At 31.1% G+C, this 26,293-nt stretch overlaps 1 pseudogene across 1 annotated transcript in view; it reads right to left on the bottom strand.

Moving 5' to 3' along the window:
- The window catches only part of LOC145239880 (uncharacterized), a 79,218-nt pseudogene that overhangs the window by 35,906 nt on the left and 17,019 nt on the right, over positions 1 to 26,293 (bottom strand). The window contains exons 2-7 of the transcript XR_013862389.1: positions 23,769 to 23,946; positions 17,360 to 17,486; positions 14,274 to 14,369; positions 13,099 to 13,192; positions 11,770 to 11,900; positions 5,420 to 5,482 (exon numbers count right to left, since the gene is read on the bottom strand). The product of XR_013862389.1 is annotated as an uncharacterized LOC145239880 (transcript). The remainder of the gene's footprint in view (positions 1 to 5,419; positions 5,483 to 11,769; positions 11,901 to 13,098; positions 13,193 to 14,273; positions 14,370 to 17,359; positions 17,487 to 23,768; positions 23,947 to 26,293) is intronic.

The following is a 26,293-nucleotide window of genomic DNA, read 5'->3' on the forward strand; positions in this document are numbered from 1 at the left end:
CGATTTATTATCTTCCATTAATTAAATTTTCAAAATTATTATCTAATTAATTCTCTTCAACATGCTTGTTATTATTTCTAGATTTAAAACCAAATATTTTATAACTTCAGCTAATGTTTACAGTTTTTCCATAAGCTAACATTATGTCATTGAAGCACATGAGCTAAATTTAAGATTTCAAGTCATTTTTATAATTCACTTTCAAGTTGCCAATAATAGTATCCATTAGTCACATTTCAATATCATCATTTAATTAAATTAACCAGCATACACGTTTTATTTTCAGATTTAAATGTTAGTCATTATAGGTAGAACTATTTATCTAAATTATTGGTTTATTCAGATTTAATTATCATTAGACTCGGTTTAGTTCAAGTGCAGTAGAACTACTAACATATATTGTTGCTTAAGTTCATTTTATACAGTTTTTATGTTTATAACTCATACATTAATTCTTATTATGTTTATAACTCATACATTAGCTCTTATTATGTTTATAACTCATACATTAATTCTTATTATGTTTATAACTCATACATTAATTCTTATTATGTTTATAACTCATACATTAATTCTTATTATGTTTATAACTCATACATTAATTCTTATTATGTTTATAACTCATACATTAGCTCTTATTATGTTTATAACTCATACATTAATTCTTATTATGTTTATAACTCATACATTAGCTCTTATTATGTTTATAACTCATACATTAATTTTTATTATGTTTATAACTTGTACATCAATTCTTATTATATTTATAACTTATACATTAATTCTTATTATGTTTATAATTCATACATTAATTCTTATTAAGCGCAAACTATGTGTGCCACTACTACATTTCCGTTTGCCTGGGTGTTTGAAGGTGTGTGTTGAGCAAAAAAAAAAAGTGGTAGTTGGCAGGCAAGCTCAAACTCGTTCTGTGAAGGAGGAAATGAACGTGAAAAAAAAAACCCTGACATCTTTGCCGTTGTAACCATCACCAAAGGTTTTAATTAAGACTAGTAAATTGAATAGAGGAGATGACTTTCGAAAATATGAGTGGAAAAAAAAACGACCATTCCTTGAAGAAAAATGCCCAGTTGAGGGTAAAGGAATTAATATTTTTAGCCAATTTTTTTATATTTGTCATCCAAAGGGTCGAGCTTCAAAACGATACTGATTTCGTGAAAATCCGTCACCTCTGTCAAAAGTTTTAGGCAGACATACAAACATACATTTAAACAGACAGGTAAGATTTATATTATAGATATATATACTGCACTAAAAAATTTTTCTAATTTAACTCATTTGTTGTACCAAATACATTGATTATCATATACTACTATATTATGTTTCTCCTATATGTATAACATTATCTTTTATCACTGTTTAAGCAAAATGCTATTCCTATATGCTATTTTTCATGTAATCATAGTTTTTGATGTATACTAATTGTAATAATGGCTATCACATTTCTATTTACATTTGACTATAATGACAGCATTTTATTCTTAACATTTAGTTATTAATTACTACCTGATCATCCTAATCCTACTGCATTTATTTACTTATCGTTTTTGTTTTCTCAGCCTAAATATAATTTCTAAATTTTCATTATTTGTTATGTATCTTAATCACAACTGTATTTATCCTATCGTAATTTTATATCCCATTATTATATCTATTCTACAATTATGTTTTATAGCATAAAATTACCTCGTGCTCAATTACCCAAATTGCATGTAAGATACTATTCATATATTTATTTATTATGTTATAATTTTAAATACAATGGTAGTGTATATTACTAATGTGGGATATAGTCTACTTATTGCTTAATATACATTATTATTTTTTCTTTTCATTCCATCTAATTTTCCAATCAAATATATAAGATCAATATATAGAATCTTTGTTTTTATAATTTTTATCTTATATATTGTTAATTTATTCATTATTCCACTATCAAATTTGTTATGCTTGTATTTACCCTTGTGCAGGACCCAACTATTATCTCATTACGTTTATTTATAATATTACCCTTCTGCATTAGTCTCTACTGACTCAGTGATGTATAGTTTATACCTTCCGTTTTTATTAGGGATGTATTTATTAGTCTTAACTAAAATGGTCCATTCCATGGAGTATTCTTTATTGTTTAAGCTCCTTTATATAGGATGCTAATGATATAGTATTTTCGTTTGTATCTAACCTACATGTTTTCCTTATTGCTGCCATATGGTTGTTATATCTAAATTTAAATGGGCAAACTGTTGACCCAATATATGTTGCAGATGTATCACCCACTGTAATGTTACAGTTATAAACAATACATTCACTTTTTAGCAGGCATTCCTCTTTTTCGCTAAAATTACATTTTCTCTCCATTTTTAAGTTCTCCTGTTTTATATTATTCTGCTTTAGTTTCCTAAGTTTGGATTTGTTTGAAGATATGATTGCATTTTAATATTTATCATAACAGAGTGAGACACCTTCATTATATTTTTATTAAATAGTTTGCTTAGTGTCACATTTTCTTTAAAATTAGTAGCAATAATTTTATAAAATTCTTTAGGTGTATCCATTTTAATATGCTCACTGAATGGAGACTATTATATTTTAATTCATGCAGATTCCATATTCATCATTATAGAGCTAATATTCTATTGATTGTTATATTGTATCCAATATATAGTAGCAATTTCAAAAGTTTTTAAATATGATTTGGTTGCAATCAGCTACAATTAAAACCGAAACATGTAGCTCTCCAGTGTTATTTGTTACCATCTGAGCTAAGTTCATGTGTTTATCAAAACTTAAAAAATTAACATAGTTGAACATATAAATGTATATTTGCACATATACACGTTTAGTTGACTTATGTCTACCAAGTTCCAAATGATGTTTCAATTTTGACTCCTTAGCAACTATTTTTTCTGGCTAAAAAGCAAATCACATTTGTTACACAGGTCAGAATTCCTTATATATCAAGTTTCACTATAGGTGCTTCAACAGAACTTGAACAACATATCTGTAAACTTCACAGTTAAAAATAACATTTAAGGAGTATTTTTTTCTTTTTATACGAACGGATAATTCAAGATTGGTCATAGGATTTTTTTGAGTCATTCTACTTTTCCTAACAATGCCGAGGCACAGGCAGCTAGTATATCTAATAAAATGAATAAATCTTAAAGAAGGAGCGTGAGGCTAATATCCAAAATCTTTTAAAACGATTCTATTTCAATAACATTTTTTTTGTTATGTTTTTATATCTTTATTTGCTACAACAAATTTGGAGTTCTTGTGATGAGAGCCTATGAATATTTATGTCTAGATGTGATGATGTATGGAAGTGAAATCTGGTCAGTGAGGGCTGAAGACATGCGTTGCATGGAGAGAAATGACATGAGAATGATACGATGGATGTGTAATGCGTGTCTTAAAGACAGGCTTAGGCTTAGTTTTGATGACCTCAGAAGAAGATAAAATCTACACCGTATAGTGAGGCATGGTATGGTCACATTGAAAGAATGAATGATTAGTACACATAACACAATTAAAATATGAAGTTCAGTTTACAGGGGAAGGGCAAGAGAAATATGGAAGATAGTGATAAGAATGAAGAAAGAGGGATAAATAAAGACTTGACAAGAGATAGGTTAGTTTAAAATTCAAATTCTTAAAACTGTCCATCATACAAAATGGACATAAAAATGAGGATGAGGAAATTTTTATTTGTAGATAGTGTTGTGGCAGTGCTACAGAAATTATAGCATGTGTGAACTGTGAGAACCACTTTAGGAGAGAATAGGAGAAATTGATCATTAAAACAATTCAAAATATTTCTACCCGCAAGGTAATGTGCATACCTTGGAGAGCTTCACCACATGATTGAGAACAAAATCCAATCACCCATTACTGTCTTGAGACTAGGGGATTGATTGTTTTGTTGTGTCATCACGTTTGAGTAGATTATGCTGAAATACTTCCTAGAGGTGTCTTTTTTCTTTGGTTTTTATTTTAGTGTAAAGTCTGAGAAATCAAGGGATAACACTTAATCTCTATAGGACATACATAGATAATGTTTAACTAAAGTTATCCTTTATCTCTTAAATGTTGAGGTAGTAAAGAAGTAAAGAACATTAATTTTATTCTTGCCGATTGAACTGGATTCATATTAGCAAGCTAACCTCACGAAGGATCATACAGGAAACATTATTTGCATTGGAGGGGCTGGGATATAAAAAAAAAAGAAAGAAAATGGGGTGGAACAATAAATTTCTTTTAATAAAAGCGGGTGTTGTAATTTTAAAAGTTTGAGAAAGTCTGTCTACAACAACACCTCCTTAAAATCCATCCCTTCCTCACCATGGTAGAGTTAGAGCTACTTGGCTAACAGGACTCTGGTAAAAATCTAGGAGGAGTCAGCATCGGGATCCATCATCCTCTGGTTGTCTACCTACGTGTGTGGCACACAAAGATGTGTTGGGTGCAGAACTGCAACTCAATGGAATAAAAGTGGCAATGTTGCTTTTACACTATTCTTTTGTGTGTTCTGGACCAAACCTTCCTGGATTTCACATGCAACCCTAGTTCGAACCATTACTTCTAATTCAAATAAATACAAAAAATAAGCTGCTACTTGTATTTATGTAAAATTACATTCCGAATTTTAATAAAAAGGGGGATTTATTTTTAAACATTAGATGTCAGAGAACTTATATTTAAATATTCTGTAACTTACATTGGGAGAACAGAAAATATATATATATATATATATATATATATATATATATATATATATATATATATATATACATACACACACAACTTCCTGCTACCCCCTCCCCACACACACACATACATGCTCCTACACTGTGGCAAAATCTCTTAAATAGGAGATTTTGGTCGGTCAATGCGTGTAATCGAGTTCTTTTTGGAAGCATGAAAATTGTATTTCCCTGAGATGCAATCACTGAAGTTTATTGCTCTTGGTGTCAGGGGTAAAATCGACAATTCTGGAGGTTTATGAATAGCTGCAACCAACAAAGAAAACTTTATGCAGACCAGACAATCCTAAGGCACGATCTTCGTGAGCTCCATGCACGAGTCCAATTTGCTTAACTAGCAAATAAGCAAACATCAACAACATTTCTAAACTATTGATTTGTTGACGAGTTCTTATTAAATCAGTTTTTTCACCAAATTTATTTTGAAAAAAGTAAAAATCTATCATGTTTTATTCTAAAAGAAAAATCTCCAAACCTAACACACATCAGTTATTTAGGGTTTTTTTTATCCAATTGTTGCCATTTGACAACCTAAAAAATGGAAAAGAAAAAAAAGACAGAAAAATGTTAGTAAATTGTTAGAATAAGCTTTCTTGTAAATACTTTTTTTCTAAACAAAACAGAAAACAACTTACAATGGCAGCAGTTGCAGGCTTAATATCCGTATCATCACCATGAATAGAATTTGCATCAGCTACCTACAAGAAAATCAAAATTAACACTTTATCTCATACATTTGTTAGATTCATATGTGACATTTGTTATCCTTATATATATTTACACTTTATAATACTATTTGTTAAAATATAACACAAGGAGTATATTGTGTAAACAATCATCTCTCAGCATATCATTTAAGACCATCATTTAAAATCATTATTTAAACCCATCATTAAAGACCATCACTTAAACCCATCATTTAAAACCACTATTAACGACCATCATTTAAACCCATCATTTAATCATTAAGATCATTATTTAAAGCTAATATTTAAGACCATTATTTAAAACCGTTATTTCCAAGAAATTGCAATTCTAAGCAGTGCAAAACTTCAGGTTCATTCAGAAAACAAACAAAATCGTGATATTTATTTAATATAAATTCTCATTTTTTTTTTTGAAAAGGTTGAAAAGATCTTGTGGAATTTTTAATTTTGATTTCAAATGATTTATTTTCAAATAAGTTTTCTTTATAATACCTTGACTTCATACATCATGTGGCCCCAGGCTAAACTTGTAGGAGATCTCAGAGTAGTAGGGAACCCCAGAGGTAATGCGTTATGGCCCACCGATGTGTGGACATACCCTGGCATACTACCAACCCCTACCCCACTGTCTTGTGGGTGCCCTTGGTTGGGTGAAGACTAGAGGAAACAACCACAAAATCAAACACCACTGCCTTGTGGGCCTTATCACAGCAAAAGGCTAAGAGATGGGAACTTTGACTTCAAATCCTACTGCTGCCTTGCAGTTTTTCTTAAGACTATGGAACCTTATCCAGAAAGAAAAGGTGTAGTAGCAAACATAATAGGGCGACTGTTTACCTCACTGAGATTACTTTCGGCCAGAAGCTTCGGCCTCCTCTGCTGCCAGTTGTCGCAGGTTCACTCCACTGGACATGAGCATTGGAGGTTCAGAGGATGTCTATCTGATGCACAACAGATACTGCACCTAAACTGCGCAAGCAAGTTTGGAGCCAAGACGGAAAGTCCTGTGGTGATGGAGTGAGACTACACCAACACCAAAGGATAACGGACTGCATGATGATGATGATATATCATTTTAAAGAGCATTTTTCGCTTTATTGCTTAAATTACAATCATTTTAAAACAATTGTTTTCTTTTCAGAACGTTGAATACAAGATGGAAAAAAGCAAATTCAAACAATTTTCTTATTCCAATTAGGCTGAAAAGCTACTAAAACAGCTTGCGATATCAACAAAGTATTTGGCCAAGGAACCACTACTGAACGCACATCACAATAGTGGTTTAAGAAATTTTGTGGCAGCAACGAGTCTTGAAGATGATGAGTATAGTGGTTAGCCATCAGATGTTGACAACAATCAATTAAGGGCCTTAGTCAAAGCCAATCCCTGCACAACTGTTTGAGAACTTGGTTCTGAATAAGATGTAATGTATACAACAATTTCTAACCACTTGAGAGAAATTGGAAAGACAAAAAGACTTGATAAATAGGTGCCTCACAAATTGAACGACAACCAAAAGAAATGCAGTTATAAAGTGTCATCTTCCCTTCTTTTACACAACAAGAATGACTAGTTTCTCAACTGGTTGGGACTTACAATGAAAAATAGGTTCTTTACGACAACCAGTGACTCTCAGCTCAGTGGTTAGATGGCGACGAAGCTGCACAACACTTCCCAAAGCTAGAGTTGCACCAAAAGATCATGCGGACTGTTTGGTGGTCAGTGACCAGTCTCATCCATTAGTTTTTTTAATATAGGCGAAACCATTACGGCAGAGAAGTACTGTCAACAAATGGATGAAATGCATCAGAAACTTTAACAACATTCCGCATTACTCAACAGAAAAGGCCCAATTCTTCTCCATGACAATGCCCAAATACACATTGCTAAACTGATTCTGCAGAAGTTAAACAAATTGGGCTATGAAACTGTCTCATTCGCCATACTCTCCAGACCTGTCACCTACTGACTACCACTTTTTCAAGCATCTCAACAACTTTCTGTGTGAGAAATGCTTAGAAACCTAACCAATATCAAAAATGCCAAAAATTTGACAAAAGTGTATTGATTCTGATGGTGCTTATTTCAATCAATAAATTTTTGTTTGAGCCGAGATATGTTCGTTTGAATTTAAAAGTTAAAAACCACAAGAACTTTCTTGTCAACCTGATACTATGGTCTTTTAATTTAAATCACTAAATGTTAAAAAAACATTATATTCAAACAATTATCAAATAACTTGTACATATGTTAAGCTAGAGTAGGTGAAGTATAAATACAAATACAATAATGGAAATAGAAACCAATAATCGACAAACGGCAGGACGACACCAAAAATTGATAATGGTAACCAATCACTTCAAAGTGACAATCTTCTGAAACTTCTTCCATACAGGTGATAATAATTAAGAATAAAATAAATCTACTAAACATTTTTACCTGGTCATGGCTGGCAGAATGAGAACAATCAACATGGATTAAATAAAGGGTTCAGTTAGTAATCCATATAAGTTTCATGAATTTGATATAAAGATTCCAGAGTTAGATAAGATGCACCTAAATAAGATTTGAGATTACATTGTCCGAAATGTTATGAAAAGAATATCCAAAATGAGAAATAATAATTGCTGAATTTTATTTTTTATTCTTTGTTTTGTTTTTTAATGTTTATAAATGCAAGCAAAAATAAGCCCGTCTCCAAGTGCATACATCTGCTAGTATAAATAAGAGGCATTCTAAAAGTAATACCACCTAAATTTTTATTCTGTATAAATAGATCACTCAGACGGCAAATTGCATCGTTACGCTAACTGAGCTCCTGCATTCATGACCTGAAAGTTTCATCTTTCTGTTGTAGATATTGACAGTGTGAGACACTAAGAAAGCAACCCCTGTCATGGACGTCATAAGAAGCAGGAATGTGTCATTGAATTCCTGTCAAAAGTGCATTGAGAATGATGATAACTATGTAAAAAATAAATTCTGGAGCATAAACGGTCATTCATTTTAATGGTACCACTCCCATCTTTGTAGCTCTTCAACTTTTTTGAGAAAAAATAGACTACACATTTGGAACGACCCTTGTATAATCAGTTTTAAAGTTATCTGTACATCTTATGCATAAGTAATTAACCATAATCAAGGATGACTCAAAGGCTGGCTCTTTGCATTAATTATTAAACTGAGCTGTAGAGGAGGGTACTACTCCTTTCTCTGGATAGCTCCACTTACCCTTGATGATCATCATTATAACGTTGAGTGCTTAGCAAGGGGACATCACATACTGTCCTTCGAATCTTTCCTATAACTCGACCTAGGACTGAATCTTAATCTCTTGTCCCAATAGCTAACTACTATGTCAAATGGGTCAGTTTAATGAAAAAGACAATTTTTGTATTGCGATATTGATTTATTGAACAATTACATACAAAGTTCAATAAATCGGTACGGATAACAAAAATTGAATGTTTAACGCTGTAATCATCATTATTATATGGATTTATTCGAATTTAGAAATAACTAGCAGGATACATGTCCCAGCATTGCCTGAGGAAAATATAAAATGTTTAATATAAGTCACTAGAAAAAAAAAAATCATAATTTCTTTTTTTTAAATTTAACTTTTTCATCACATAAGAAAGTAATTAGAGGAGTAGGCAGTCTGTATTCTAAAGTACAGCAGAATTTTTAGGATGGAAATTTAAAATGCAGCATTCTAAAAGAAAGATTATGTGTAGTATCCAAATAGATACAACACATTAATTTGAATTATAAAATCAAAAACTCAATTCCAAAGTTTTGTATGGCTGATAAAAGAGAAAAGATTTAGTATTGTGTCAGAACTGATGCAAGATTTAAAATTTTAAATGTTAACAGAACAAACAGAATTATTGAGACAAAAATAAAAAAAAATTGTCTCAGGCTAGAAGGATTTCTCCATAACTGAACAATGAGATAAAAGGTTAAGTATAGGGCCAGAATCGAAACTACAACATAACGATAATTTATTTTTAAAAAATGAAAAAGAAAAATAATAAAAAGAAAAAGAAAAACAGAATTGTTGCTGCAAAAATTAAAATTGCTGCAATGTAGAGGATTTTCCTTTAACTGCCTGGTGAGAGAAAAGATTAAGTATTATATTAATAGAACCAATACTATAGCTTAGCATTGATTCTGTTATGTAACTTTTAAAAAAGAAAAAATAGATATAGAATTAAATATTTTATCAAGTCGTAGAAAAGAAATCAAAAGACTGGCAGGTTTGCAGTGTGAAGAAATTACTAACATAATGATATGAAGCATAAGTAGCAGATTTATCGGCATTGTTTAAGTGTTAAGATACTAAAATGAAAGGCAATGTACATACATTTTACAGAAAAATGCATTAATTATTCCAAATATAATGAAAAGTTCAGAAAATTTGTTATTTGTTGAGGATCAAAATGAATCAGATATTGGTATTTATTAATGTATGAATAAGTGTAAGTATGAAAACAAGTGGTGCTGTAGAAATAATGATTTTGTTAATCAACTTCTGCCAGTAAAGAGAGGGGAATCAGATGACTTAATAGATAGAGAGTAAAAAGTGTTTGCTACCATCTTTGTGGGAATAAATATTTGGGAGAAGCAGTTTGTTCAAAATGAATGTAATAATTTGTATATGGAGACAAAGTGTTTTAATAATCTTGGGAAACATAGTTTAGGAATTGTGGTGTGTACTGATTGGGAAAGATCTGTTTAGAAAATGTTCATTTATTTTTCTATTGGAACTGTAAATGCATAAAAAAAATCAACTTTATTATAATTGGATTATAGCAATAATTATAACAACTAGTTAATCACCATCAACTAGAATAATACATCTGTTTCAATACACATACATATAACAATAATGAGCTAAAAAAAAAATAAAATAAATGAACTAAAAAATAATATTTTCTTTACAAATAAGCCTATCAAGACAGTAGAAGTTCTACCCAGTTAAGAAAAGCAATTTATAAATTATATTAAAAAATAAAGGTTACATAGAACTTTATTAAATCATCAAGTCAATAATAACAAAAATGAGAGGAAAAGGGAAAAGAACCTCTTTAGGCCATGGTTTCGAAATGCCATGACATAAGAGGTTCTTTTCCTTTTGCCTCTCATTTTCATCCTTCCTGACATGATGACTTAATAAAGTTCTATGTAACTTTTATTCTCATCTTTTTAATTTAATGTAGACACATACACACAAATATATATATATATATATATATATATATATATATATATATATAAATAAAACGTAATTCAATATAACAACAGGAGCAGCAGATCCAAAGTATTATATAATAAGTGACAATTATTTGTAGTCACTTCATATAAAGTAGCAATAAACACCTTTTGTGATAATTTTAATGAGTTCGATGTAAATAGTTGACTATTTAAATAGAAATATATTTTATTGACTTTTTTATGCTTAATCTATTTCATTGAAAAATGTAACATTTTTATTCATCAATTTTGACAGAACAGATGCTCACGTTACAGTCAGGTTATGACACAATGTCCAAGTATCGTGATACACTGCTCATGATACAATAAAAAAAAAAAAAGCAATTTAGCACAATAATAACCTTTTAGAAATAAAACAGACATTGGACACCAGTTTGCAAATAAAAGTAACTTAATTTGATATTAAATAAAATATACATTTTAAATTTTATTATAGACAATGCTTCATGGCATAAAAATAAATTAAAGACAGTCTATGAATATATGAATATAGGTAAAACTCTTAAATTGTTGCTTGTTTGTCACTCTACTGTACATAAATATTTTAGCTGCAGGAAGGAAGGGTGAATAAGAGAGAGATTAGAGAAAGAGAGAGAGATTAGAGAAAGAGAGAGAGTGAAGAGAAAGAGAGAGAGAGAGAGTCTATTATCACATCACAAGAGAGTTTTATAAATATCTAGAAATTCCAAAATGTTTTAATAACTATTTGGAAATTGCAAATATTTATGAAAACATTTTGGAATTTTAAAATAGAGAGAGAGAGAGAGATAGAGAGAGAGAGAAATGATGAAAAACAGGAAGAGAGAGTCAATTATGATATCAGAAAAGAGTTTCATAAATATTTGGAAACCCCAAAAGCTTTTCATAAATATTTAATAATATACATAACAAATACTGACACAATGGTCATATTTGATCTTGTATCAAATAAGTTTCCCCAGAAAATCCTTTAAAAACGTATGATGAGATCTTCCTTTTACTCTATTTGTTTTGATACTTACATGTGAATTGAGATTTTCCAAGTGGAGACCTGCACCTTCTAAGTTTGTAGCATCAGCAAAGAGAGTCTGGGGAGCAGCATGGGCAATATATGCCGTAGTACCATCTTCTAACTGTACAGGCTGGAGACCCTCTGAAGCAATAGAAAGTAATGGCATATCATATCAGAACTAAATCATATCTGTTTTATGGCATACCAGCCTCTTTAGAGTCATTTAATGTCAAAACAGTGCACCTATTATCAACACTTGTATACAATTAGTGGAACGCAAGTCACTATTATCTATAACATGAGGTGGGGCTAAATGAGGGGTTCATACTTTTCTCAGCAGTATCAGTGCATAATGCAATAAATCATGGTAGAATTTGAACCTAACATAGCAGATTCCATAGTCCATACCAATATCCATTTGGTCAATCTCACACACTCAATAATACCACTGTTCTAAATTAGAAATATATTATCTAAAACACTAGTTGAGAGGAAAGAATCCATGCATAACACTATTTTGTAATTATGAATTTGATTCTGGTAAAACAGTGTTATATCAATCAGTGAATCTATTTTGCCCTTGACTCACCAGAAAAAATAGCAACAATCATTTTATCGAAAGGAGATAAAGTGCGTTTTGACAGGATTAAAAATTCAGCTTCTGTGCTAATAAAACTTCTTAAATGCACTTGTGATGTTAAGCTGTGTAAGATGTTAACTTTGGTCCAAATTGCCTGTTCCTTCTTTGATCAGATTATTTTGATTATCGATATTTATTGAGGACATTCTGATACAAAACCTATCTAAGAACACTGCCAGGCATATAAAGTAACTGTGTGAAATTTCACAAAAATCAGCCCAACCATTTTCCAGTCCATAGTGAATGATCTTCCACACACACGAAGTTCCTTTTATATTATGGTAGCTATATATAAGTGATCCTGTCTGCCTGGGTGAGTGAAGAATGATCTCTACCAAACTACTTTGTCAATTTTTGGTCTACAGACTGGAAACTTGATATATAGGAGATTTGGACATTGAACAAATTCAATTTGATTTTTAGCCAGTACTAAGGGGTCAAAATTGAAAAAAATTGCAATTTGGTAGGCATAAGAGGACTTAAAGAACTTTTCTACTTATGCACATATATACATTTAATGATTAGCTTTTAGAGTTTTGCTGTCCATCTGTTGTTAGCTCAGATGTGGTACAAATAATATACTTTGAAAGAAATGAAAAGTGAGAGAAAGAGATAAAAAAAAATAATGCATGCAAATTAGGATTCATAAATAAATTAAAGAAATTTTATTAATTTTTTTTTTCTCATGCATATTCTTACGTTTGTGATGATGATGAATGATAGGCCGTGCTTCCGTCTTCTAGTTGCACTGGTTGACCATCAATAAACTTTGTGGTTGTTTCTGGGTCAGGAACTTATATAAAAATAACAAATAAAAATAAAAAATTTATTAGAATAATAATTAATAAAAATCTATGACTTACTAGTTGAATTACCTGTTCGTCAATAGGTTCCAAATGTCAGAAATACAGAAACAACCAAAGCTTTTAAATTAGTTCACTTGCAGGTTTTATAAAATGTTTTTTGTGGACTATTGCATGTTGATGATGTCTATTGAGATTACAGTGATTTGTAAAATGAAAAATTCAAATTCCACCCGTATCCACTATTACTACTCTAAACTCATAACTCAAGCTCGGAAAAAAGCAAGCCATTGTTTCATATGTAAATAACCAAGACATTTCTGGTTCATTTAAAAAGAGAAAAATCTCAGACATCAGACTATTACATATAAAATTCATTGATTTTCATTTTCATTTCTAATAGCTTATTCTTGATAATCAAGATTTAGATGCAGGATCACATCATAGTTAATGTGATGTTGCCTTGGATCATAGCTGGAAGATCCAATCAATCTCTTGGGAATTTTTTCTTTAAGTGTTATCTGTCCAATATCTTGGATGAATCGTGCAATATTGGAACCAAAGACTCCTAACATTTCAACTGAGATAAGCTGAAAAATGAAACGATCAGTTAGTAAACTGCATTTGTCATTTCCATTTCTGCATCTCTTCTCTACAGTTTTGGGTAAAAATTGTGAAATAGACTGAACTAACATTGGTAAGCAACCAATCTAGGAGAATTATATCTTTAAATTCAAATCCCATCAGCAAAATAATTGTGGAGAGATAATGTGAACATAAGAATATAAAGAGGAGGAGAGTATTTAGGGTTACAAAATTTTTGCAGTTTTCAGAAATGCTGTATTTTTTCTGTCATTTTCCAATTTTTGCCAGGCTGGCAGTCAGTCCATTAGAAAAACAGAAACAGCAGAAACCAGATAAGGTGGACTATACATATCAGAATGCACGCAACAAATGAGAGGCGTCCATATACACGTGATTGGAAGTGGAATGCCTGTTTTAATTGTTCACGGTAGAAGAAATAGAAACAAATCATCAAAAAAATAGAAGAACAAAAAAATATCTATTTACCGATTTCAGTTTTTCGGCCCAAAGTTGTATGCATAATTGCTGTTGTGCCATCATCTAATGTTACAGGGGTACCATCGATAAATTTGCCGTCTTCAACTGGAGTAAATAAAACAAATAAGAATGATGCAAATAATTATTGGAGATTTGGTGCATGTCTGTAATAAAAACTATGTCACAAATTAGAAAATGTTTCATTTTGTAACAAAGGATTTTTTTAATTTCTTATTTTACATTCCTTGAATGAAGTAAAGTGAACATGATATCAACATTAGAGTTGTGCAGTTTTAGTTTCATATCAAGTTTTTCTCCCTTAATACCTTAGTTGTTGATTCAGGGTTTTTTTATATTTAGTATTCTTTCAACAAAAAACATTCATTCTCTTGTATGATAATTAATTATTAGTTCACATCTCATTCAATTATGTAACAATTACAATGAAGTATTGGTCAATTTGTGACTCAATCATTTTCAATCATTAAGGAGCTAACAGTTCCTATACAACCTTCTACAATCTATTTCATTTTCAACAATAAACTTAAAATAATGACCCTGATAGATTTTATGAAAAATAAAATTTTGAATATTATTCTTCTTCTAATTTATTAACCTTTTTATTTTGGTAGGCTTTTGTGTGATGAGGGATGGGGGGGGGGCTTCAGATCTAAACAACAGAAAATAATGTAAGCAATTAATGAAAAGTTCAGACTTTGAAGTAAATTAATGTGTTTTATTGAAACACTTTTTTTTGGGGGGGAGAGGGTGAAATAATTAAATAATATTCTAATTGTAGTACAAAATGACAGTGAAAAACAATAAAATTTTTAAGTAAAAATATGTTTTTAATTAAACGAAGAATGCTACAAATAAAATTAGTGCAGTTTGCAGTTATATAGTAAACTAGAAAATATACCCGGCATTGGCCAGTATTAAACGTAACATTAAATTCCTTTAAAAAAAGTGAAGAAAAAAAAATGAAGTAAAAAAAAAAAGAAAAGAAACTGAGACATATGCATGAGAGTTTTTTCTAAACAGTAAGTAAAAAAAAATACTCGAGCTGAGATTAAAATCAAAACCTAAAGACAGTGAGTCAAGTGCAATAACCATTAGACCAGATTGCCAAGATCTTTAAAAAATATTTTCAAACTTCGTTAAACAGTTGACAATCAGATAAAAAATCCAATGACCCTCAAGTACTAATTTTTCAATTTTAACCTCTTAGCAACCCTTTTTTCCAGACGAAAACTGATTAAAACTTTTTCCACATGTCTGAATACCCTATACCAAATTTCAAGTCTGTAGATCAAAAATTTATTAAGAAGTGTCCTCACACACATTCTCATTTAAATTTTATGTTTCTTACTTTTAATTTTCAAAATCATTTAAATAATTAAACAATTTAAAAGGAAATTATATTGCACAAGTTGAGTAATCTTGCTTTGCTTCGTACATGTATTTTATTAAGGAGGACTGTGCTCTAATTAAAAAAATGGAATAGAATTATTTTTGTGATAAAAGCATATATGAAAAGAACACATGCATTGTTAAAGTACAGTAAATATTTAGTCATGGTCAAATTTAGGGAAAAAGGAGTTAATATTACGGCAAATATTTTTTTTTTATTCACTGGACTTTTGGAAATGGGAAGCAAAAAGAAAAAAATATAAAAATAAATTTTTTTTAATGAAAAGAGAAAACATTGTTTAAAAGACGTCTTGTAATTTTCACATTTTGGTTGATGTAACTTCCGATCTTTTTCAGTTGTATTTTATCAAACTATGGAATCTTTTTGTTGAATTTAGGAATCTGGATGGAATTTCGAACAGAACCTCCACAGGAGTAGCATGCTCTTGTTCTGTCAACCATGACTGGATAAAAGTCCTAATTAATACAATTGTATTTTTAGTGTCGCTTGCACTGAGGATTGGACCTTCAACCTCTAGATGAATATAACTTACAACTGAATTTTACCAAGTACTGTATCCACTATGCCACTGGTCCTTGCATCCTGAAGAAGTTACATTGATCAAAATACACTCAAGATGAGAACAGAAATCCGAATAATCCAAATAATTCACCATCAACATAACATCTGTCTTACATGCTGTCAAGCATTGAATAACTTTAAGAAATTGATTTCCAAACTAATCTATCTCTGGCCAGGTTTTTATTTAATCATCTTTCTCTCAAATTCATTTTTTATCACTTTATTCCATGTTTTCTGTGGCTTTCTTTTCCCTGTGAATTGGACATATTTAACTGTTTTAAATCTACTTATCCAATAACTCTCATCTATTCTTTCAAAGTGACCAGACCATCAAAGCCTCCTGATCTGCACACATATTGTTCAGATTTAATCCTCCTTTGAGGTCATCGGAACTAAGCCTATCTAAAACTTGTATTACACATTCATTGTAACATTCTCATATAATTTCTCTCCATACAACCTCAACTGGCCAGGTTTCCCTTCTATACATCATCACATACAGTCAACATTGTTAACATTCTGCTGGTTAGTAATGACGGCAATTCCTTAGTCTTACCCTACTCCTAACTTTTGCTTTATTATGGTGAATAAGCAAAATCACACGACATCAGGTCAAATTTGGTTGCTATCTTGTTTTGATTTTGCTTATTCACATAATGGTGACAAATTTCAAGAGTGTTTTTCTAGAGTTATATGTGTAATACTAAATTGATTTTAACTTGAAATGATTTCTCATTTGACAAAAAGAACAACATAGAACCATTTTTAATGCCTGTACAGAATTTTTTCTCGCATTCTACTTTGGTTTTAATCTTCCACACTTACTGAAAAAGAAAGTATACCAGAGTTAAGTAGGAAGAAAAAAATTTATTCTTCATTGCATTATTTACAAAATTTTGAGAAGTAGGAAAAGTCCTTTAAAAAGCACTTCAATATAAATGTAACTAAAAAAAAAAAAAAAAAAAAAAAAAAAAAATTTAGCCCCAGGAAGCGGTTCCTTAATTGCTCTAAACAAATTGAACAATAATTTTCAAAAAGAGATCAGTCGGTTCATCAGCAAAGTTGAAATACTTTCATCTCCACCATAATGAGATTAACTAACCTTTTGTTGGCTGGATATAGGCTGTGCTTCCATCAGCCAACGTGACTGCCTGTAAGGTATGTTGAGCATCGACCACGGATCCTTCAATATTCACCATCATTTGATGCTGGCCAGCAGCAGTATTTGCCTAAGGAACAAAACAAATCAAAAATAAACAAAATAATCACAGTAACTGCAGTAAGTACAAGTTTAATTTTATCTTATGCAAACTTTAGATTAAAATATATTTCAAGTATTAGTGAAAACAAATGAGTGTTTTTTTTCCAAAAATCAATATTTTAGATTTTTTTTTAGATCAGAAGAACTAGACAGTTAGAAGACTCAATCATGATTAATATCTCTCGTGTGTGTGTGTAAGTATATCTATCTTTCTGTCTTTCTACTACTACAATAGTTTGACTACTAAACCAAACTGCCCCCGTTCTATCTGGGGGATTTGACTCATTTGTATGAATAATTGTTTAATCATGGCATTTCTTTCAGTTCTCCAAATTACTTGTTGGTTATGTTTTTGTTGTTGATATAGATATATGCATTGGCTTGGTTTCGCGGGTTACACAGACGCAGCTAATAGCAACACACATAGGGAATGAGCTTTAGAGAAGCTCATTCTCCAATACAGACAGCTATGTTCCTGACCTGCCTCCTAGATCGTGAAGATCAGCAAGCCTCACTTCTTGATCCATTCCTAACTACAGTACCTGAGCAGTGTGTGACAAAAGACCATAGTACACTCAGAAACGCTGACCACCTTGTAACATTGGTTGATATCAACCCATTGCGAAAGATGACAATGTGCTTCAAAAAGGCTTATTGGGAAGCCATCAGAGAATATATCGGAGATGCCTCATAAATTAATATTTTTTCTTTTCCTGCTGAATAGTGTGCTAATGAGACAATTGATTGGTGCAAAGCAGACATTGAAGCATATGTTCGCACACTAAATTTCTATAGTAAACCCCCACTCTCCCCAAAGTTCACTTCAAATTGTGCAACAGCCATTGCACAAAGGCAACATGCATTCTGCCGATTCATCCACCACAAGTCAAATACAAATAGATAAAGGTTTATAGAAGCTAGAAATAATTGCAAGAATGAAATAGCCACAGCCAAGAGAAAGCATACCAAAGTGACTAGGAAATGTATTGAGTTGCAGAAAATGATAACTTGTGATTTCTGGAAAATTTATAATAGTGTGGTGAATTATGGACAATCAACAATTCCCCCTGCTAACTTACAACCATGAGGTCACTTGCACAGCAACCATGAAAGATGACCTGCTTGCCCGGTGGTTCACCTCCAACTAAACTTAGACTCCTTAAACCATTCCCTCCCAAATTTCCTTTTGCAGACAGAAGCCACACTGAAAATCACCCATTCTTACATCCGTAATATCATAGAAAACTTAGACATCTCCAAGGTGTGTGGTCCGGATCTAATCTGTGTCATACAATTAAGAAATGCTTTGTTGAGTTAGCCCCTGTCCTCTCCAAACTCTTCAACAAATGCCTAGCCAAGCCTTGCTTCCCTTATAACTAGAAAATTGTTATATCAATATTCAAGAATTCTGGTGAAAGAACTTTTTTTATGACCCTAGGTAGCCACTTAGTTTATAATAAAGGGATGAGTTATTTTGTTTAATTTTTATGATAATACTAGGAAACATTTTTATTAAGATGGTGTGAAGGAATTGTTAAAGAATAGTAGTTGTAATAATATCTATCTATCCATAGAAAATTTGTGTGTGTGTGTGTCCATCCTCTATGGACTCAGAAATGGCTGAGCTGATTTTTTTTTATAAATGTCATATGAAAGTACTTGATGTGGTTGGAAGTATTTTTATATAGGTTTTGTATCGGAATGTGTCTGATAAGTATCGAAAATCAGAAATCCAAAAAATCCGATCAAAGAAGGATACTCGAATTTTAACCAAAGTTAACACTTTTATACAACCTAACATCACAAATGCATTTTAAGAAATTTTTCACTGCATAAGCAGAAAGGCTCAACCTATAAAATTAACTGTAGATTCTTTTATAAGATGGGCATATTCAATGCATGTTTCTGTTTGGAGCACAAGTGAACCATGACTTTTGTACGTTTAACTTTAATTCAAGTGATTATGTAAAAATAATTTTATAAAATCAACAGTTGGTTCTTTGATATGACGGGGACACATTCGAAATGAATGTTTTTGTTTAGAGCACAATTGAACAATGATACTTGAATTTTTCATTTTAAACTTTAAGTGAAACCATTATTTACAGATAATTTTATAAAATCAACAGTAGATTCTCTACAGTGCAACACAGACTACAATGTATTGTGGACTAATTCACTGCAGGAAGGCATGTGAAGTTTCCTCTTGGTACATTGCGAGGGTTTCCTAATTAGAGCAGGCAATCAATCGATTTGATTAAAAAAAATGGGCAATTTCACAGATGTTGGTGACAATAAAAGTATCGGAGGATAGAACATTTGTTGATGCCTATTCAATCCCGGACAATGTCATGCTCTCTGGTAGTTCCTTTTTTGTTCATAAACTTCTTGTCTTTTGGATGTGGACCCCCCCCCCCCACAACCAGATATATTCTGAAACTACTTCACCCTAGCTACTTGGATAAGTAATATTTCAAAGGATGTACAACAGTACAGTGGGGTCTGCATTCACACCAAACATCCATAAAAAGGAAATACGTTTTACTTCATTTGATTTAAAATTTGAAAATTCTAAAATAAAAAAGCAAATTAGTATTTGCAAAAAGAATCTGCAAAAATCAAAACACAAATATTTGAAAAAGAAAAATCCACAAAAATTAGATAATAAATGTGTGTGTTCCTTTGCATTGTCACGGTTTTGAAGAACAAAACTAATTGTTAAAATTTGGCAGTCATTTTGAAAACTAATCATTTCAATATAACCAAAATACGATTGCAGTATTATGAAGCCTTTAAACTTTTATTTTGAAAGTAATTATAATAGCCCAAAATTATATTCAAATTGAAAGTTTAAAGGTTTGAAAATCTCTTAAATGTTCCACAGTTTCACAAAGAAATGAACCTTATTGTTATTTTGTTGTTTATAATAATGAACATAACCAAAAACAAACATTTGGCAGAATGTTTATGTCATGGACTTTTTGACATTTGAAAATAATTTTGAAAACTTCAATCATCAGACGTAACTAGACTAGAATTCAAGTTTATAGGCAACTATAATAATTTGCACTCCTAAACCAAATTAAAAATTATATTTCAAAAAGCACCACTATTCTGGAAAATAATCATTTTCATTAATATTTTATTTGACTTCATTTTTTTTTTTTTTTTTTACAGAATGACAGAAATTTTTACTATGAATTGTTATGTAGTTGTAAATAATATAAATTAAAATTATATATTTTGATATTTATTTTACTAAGTGAATATATTTCCAAAGATCACTTTTTCTGTTAGATTAGGTGATGTCATTTGTTTTAAATAAAATTTATTTTGCTTATTTGCCTTAATTCTCATTGTTCTATGTTTGCATATTTAAAAGTAATTTAATGTTCAACATCTAAGACTTAACATTTTCAAAATCTGTCAATAATTATAAAGTTAAGCCTTTTTTTTTTTTGAAAGAAATTTCAGAATAGAATAGTACAAAATTAATAATTTATGTGAAATATTTGGGAACTTTTGTAATGTATTCATGTTATTGTTAAGACTGTGCTAATATTAGATTTTAGTTTCTTGTACATAAAACAGTTATAAATTTTTAAAGAATTCATGGTATTTTTAAAATGCAACAAATTTATGTGCATTTGCTGTAGATTATTTGGAAACCAGTAAGTTCTCAAGATTTTCAGTGGCATATTCTGTTTCTTAGCACAAAAATACACATTTTATTATTATTATTATTATATTTTCACTCCAAAAAAGGCACAGTGCCACTTTGATGTAGGGGGCTACTATCGGGGACATAAGTTGCAGGGATACTATGTAGGGAATCGAGCAGCAAGATGTTTGTTCACATTACATTTGAACTTCTGCATGTCAATACAGTTGAGGAAGCAGGAACCTGGAAGGGAATTCCAAAATCTAACAGTTCTTGGGAAAAAACTGTTAGAGTAGAAGGTTTGCTAATGCATGGGGAGGGAGAACTTTGCCGATTGTCAGGTTTGTCAGGGGTATTTATGTCAAGGAAGTATAAGAGTTTGTAGTTCGTTGGAGCATACACCATTAAAATACTTGTAAAACAGGCAGAGGGATGCAACATTTCATCGATGGGACAGAGGTTGAAGCTTAGATGACAGTCCAGGACCTATCAGGTTGGCGACTCTCTTTTGAATCTTGTCCAGGAGTGAGAGACTAGTAGCAGAGGCACCAGCCCAAATGTGACAACAATACTCCATACATGACAAATTTCATTGTTAAAACACAAGTTAAGCAAAGACATAATATATTTTCACTGAAAAGGTAATGTAAAAAAATGTGAAAAAAAACACAATATGGTCTTAAAAAGGGAAAAAATATCCAACCATGCAGAACACAGAAATGATCATAACGTCCTTATTTTTACTTTCATTTTAAAAGATTACTTCGTAAATCATTAAGCTTCCTCTGGTCACATGTGTTTGCTAGCCTGAGAAGATGGCATAATGGTGAATGAACATATACTACATAGCTCACCTTCTTGTTTAGAATGGCCATAGAGTTTTGTTGACTACACATCTGCAGATAAGCCTTACTCAGACTGAACAATGATACATTCAATCTTTTCTGCACCAATCCCTTAACTTTCTTGCAAATACATTGGCATCAGCAGTGGAAGCCTTTATATACTGATTGAGTTCACATTGGATCATGACTGGTTGCATCTTTGACTTATGTTGTATCACTGTCATTAAAGAGATGAGACCTTTTGGAGGTCCAAACATTTCGGTGAGTACAGGATCAACTAGCCATCTTTGATTATAGAAGTCAAAGTTGTAAATGCGCATACAAAAAAAATCAGAAGTCCGATTTTCAAATTATAATTAAGAATTCTCCAAAATACGGATCTCGTTAATTAACTTAACACAAATGATACCAACTCAATCTTTTCTTTCTCTTGCTGAACATCAGAAATAGTTCCAACTCGCCACGTCAACTTTTTTTCTATCAAGAATTTGAATGAGAATTTCCTCATATAAACAAATGCCCATTTGCATACGTGAATTCTCATCATCACATTAAAGTAGCAAGATTCTATCTTGCAAGCAGAACACTCTGTGTTCAATCTTTGAGAAATGATACATGACAGCCCTATTTTTCCTTGTGCACCTGCATGGTGGCTGTTACAGAGGAGTTGATACCTGGGAGGATGATATCATGTCAACAGATACTACAAAAGGAGAAGGTAAATCTGGGAGAGTGGTATCATGAAGAAAGAACATATATTATACTACCCTCCTAAAAAAAAAAAAAAAAAAAAGAAAAAAAAAGAGGTCTGGGAGGAATCAATCATGACAAATGAAAATATACTACATTACTCCAAAAAGAAGGAGGTACATTACTCTTTCTCTACATGTGATGATTTACTCAAACTCCCTTGAAAAAGGAGAATGTAATTTCTGGGAGGATGGTCTTATGACAACAGAATGAATACTACACTATCTACCCTCAATAAAAGATAATACAATAAAGGAAGATGTAATACCCATAAAGATTTCCCCCTACCCATCCCTTAAGAAGGAGGTAATTCATGGGAGGGCAGTTTTATGACAACAGAATCATTCCTACGCTACTCCATTAAAAGATATTCAGTTTAAATAATGTTTTTATTTTTTTTCACTCATTTAAAAATGCTTAGTCACAAAAAAATATTTTTTACGATTCCTTGATTAGGATTAAATTGTAGTATCTGTTCTTGATATCCTGATGACATCAAACATTATACTAGTGCTAAAAGTTGAAACCGGAAATTTTCATGTAAATTATCTTCCCTGCAAATAAAATTCTAAAAACGCTTTTAAAATGCTATCCTTTTTTTTATTAAATTGCTTGGATTTTATTAATAATTAAAATATTACTATAGACAGAACTTTGCGTACATATTAAAAATATGTGACAATAAAAAATTAGAAATGTATATTACAGAATATTAATTCAGTAGAAACTCTATAATATAAATATGCAAATTAGAAATACTTAAATATGTGTGGATATTTGCAGATTACTATATATACGGCATCACAAGATATTATGTTGTATCAGAATTAAATAATCATAAACCGTTTTGATGTTAATATAGTTGGCATTGATGGGAAAAAAAGCATTTTGCATTTATTAAAACAGCAAACTTTGAAGTCGATCTGCACATAGCATGGCTTTTGACTTTTTATTTCCATAAATTAAGTCAGAGAAATTTTAAAAAATTACTTACATCAGTTGCATGTAGAAGGAGTCCAAAAACTTCTTGCTCACCAGCAGTGACTGAAAGTCTTGCAGCATTTTCTGCTGAAACTTCAACAAGTTCCCCAGATTCCAAATTATTCTTTACTTCTTGTTCAATAGATTCTAAATCTTCCATTTTTCAACCAAATAAAATTCAAATAAAAAACCTGAAAGCAAAAAAAAAAAGATAAAATTTAGAAATTAAAAGTGAACAAAAAAAGAAAACGCGAAACAAAATGACAAAAAGTTAAAAATTAAAAAAACTATTATAAATAAGAGATGAGCAGTTATCTCCCCTTCGCCAACTGTAATTCGTAGGTATGGGCAAAAATGTACGAATAAAGATAGGGGGACCTAGTTTTGAAAGCCGATTTTTTTATAATTTTTTTTGTAGGTTTCTGACTACTTTTTGATTGTAATTTCCAAAAGGAAAAAAATATTTGTACACGTGAAAAAAAAAGTTATGAAAAATGTTTTCACGGCGAGCTAACCAATTCAGCCAAATTTTGAAGTTAAATAAATTCATTGTAAAAATCCTTTAAAAAGATAAACATTAGTTTTCTGGGTCTATTTCAAAGATAATTAGTAAAGCAAAGTCCTAAGATATTGAATTAAATAAAAGCACCTTGTTTGCACAAAAAATAGCTTAATTAGCTCAAAAACTGAGGGATTCTGCCTTTTGCAAAATCGCAACGGGAGTTTTGTAAATATGGATATACGGAAGCCCAAAATTTCAGCCATTCGAAAGACTGTATGAAAATGATGTCATGTAATTCAAAAGAAGGAAGGGGTGCTAGTTCAAAAGAAGGAAGGGGTGCTAGTTCCCCCCCCCCCAAAAAAAAACGTGCATCCATACATTCCTATCCTGAACATTTGTATCATTTTTGTCATTTTTTAATTTAATTATTTTTCTATGTTCCTGTTTTTAAATTAAATTTTATTTAATTATTGTTCAAGATTATATAAAAATTATGTCACGCAGAAAGTTTCACATTAATGCATTCAGCATTAAATGAGCTCAAAAGGGTTAATATACCACAGAAGAAAACAACTAATCATAATATATAAACAAATTTTAAATTATGCAGACAGTTCCATAATCACTGTAAATAACAATTATTCAACCCTCACTCTCCAGTTTACAAGGATGTCTAATATGCATTGTCTTGGTTCCAAAATATACACAGACATGAAATAAGTAAAAAGACATCCTACAAAAACAATTCATACATGTTCAAAGTTTCTGTTTCCTTCATTGACGACCAGCACTATACAAAGCAGCAGTAAAAGTTTGAAATATCTATATTTTTTACTAGTTGACAAATATATGTCAACTAGTAAAAAATATAAATAATAATTTTGCACTTCAGATATAAATAAGTTTCTCAGTATTGCCGGAGGAGTTATGAAAGAATGTTAAGTGTAGAAAATATTAAATAATTATCTTGAATTGCTGTGTTCAGAACAGATCAAGTAAATGAAACTTTTTTCTTGATTGCTTTATGATTTTTTTTTGTCTCACATGCTATTCTGAAAGTGTAGCAGCCGTAATCATAGTGATATAAGTAATTGAACAATAAAAATAAGTAATTACAACAAAAATGTTACCATGCAATTTTTCATTTCATTTATATACATAAAAGACAGAACGGCCACGCGCGTTTTTGTATGTCCCGCAAAGGCTTTTTTTTTTTTTTTTTTCACCAGGGTTCTTGGGAGGTGGGGGGGGGGGGTACTATTCTTTAGAACTTTTTATATACTCCGTAGATCATAATAACTACGATTTGTGAAGGGGCGTTGTATCCAAATTTATTTTGATAAAATTCACACTATTCATGTCTCTTAGGTGTTTGTTCAGCTTCTCCATATAAAAACTGAATTGAAAGCGAAGGCAACTTCTTGGCCCTACGTGCCAGGAAGTCCAGAAAGCAATCAGCTTTGATCAATCTGGGGGAAACCCCTCATATCAGACAATTGCTATTCATTTGGACACTCCCTTTTTTGTGGGGAGCTGGTTTTCTCCAACATCGTGGGGAAATGAAACAACGAAAGCTGAACTGGCCTCCGGCCAACGTTCGTTTCTGCAAGTCAACTTTTTTATTGGCATCGCTAAATTTGAACACTTTTCACTTCCTATGGCTTTGTAACATTGCGTTAAAGTTCATGTTTTCTTTCACTTTCTTTTCCACCTTCAAAACACTTTTTTTCTTTTGCACCTACAAACACCTGAGCAATGCTGGGTATCTCTGCTAATATTAGATAAAAGAAAAGTTTGGCACTCTTGCAGAATATGAATTTGATCCTTGGGATGGTTCGGGCTTGATCGGTAGTCCCCGGATTAAGCCGAGCAAAGTAATAGATGCAGACGAATTTCCAAACAAACAAACCAAAGAAAAAAATATATATAAATACAATAAATAAAAATAACAGATATCCACTGTAAATTTACTGATTATAAATCTATATATTTTCTCAAAAAAAAGTTTCACTTTGTATTGTTTATTTACTTTTATT

Source organism: Euprymna scolopes, chromosome 19 (assembly GCF_053919585.1).
Source record: "Euprymna scolopes isolate OS-2025 chromosome 19, ASM5391958v1, whole genome shotgun sequence".
Lineage (NCBI taxonomy): Eukaryota > Metazoa > Mollusca > Cephalopoda > Sepiida > Sepiolidae > Euprymna > Euprymna scolopes.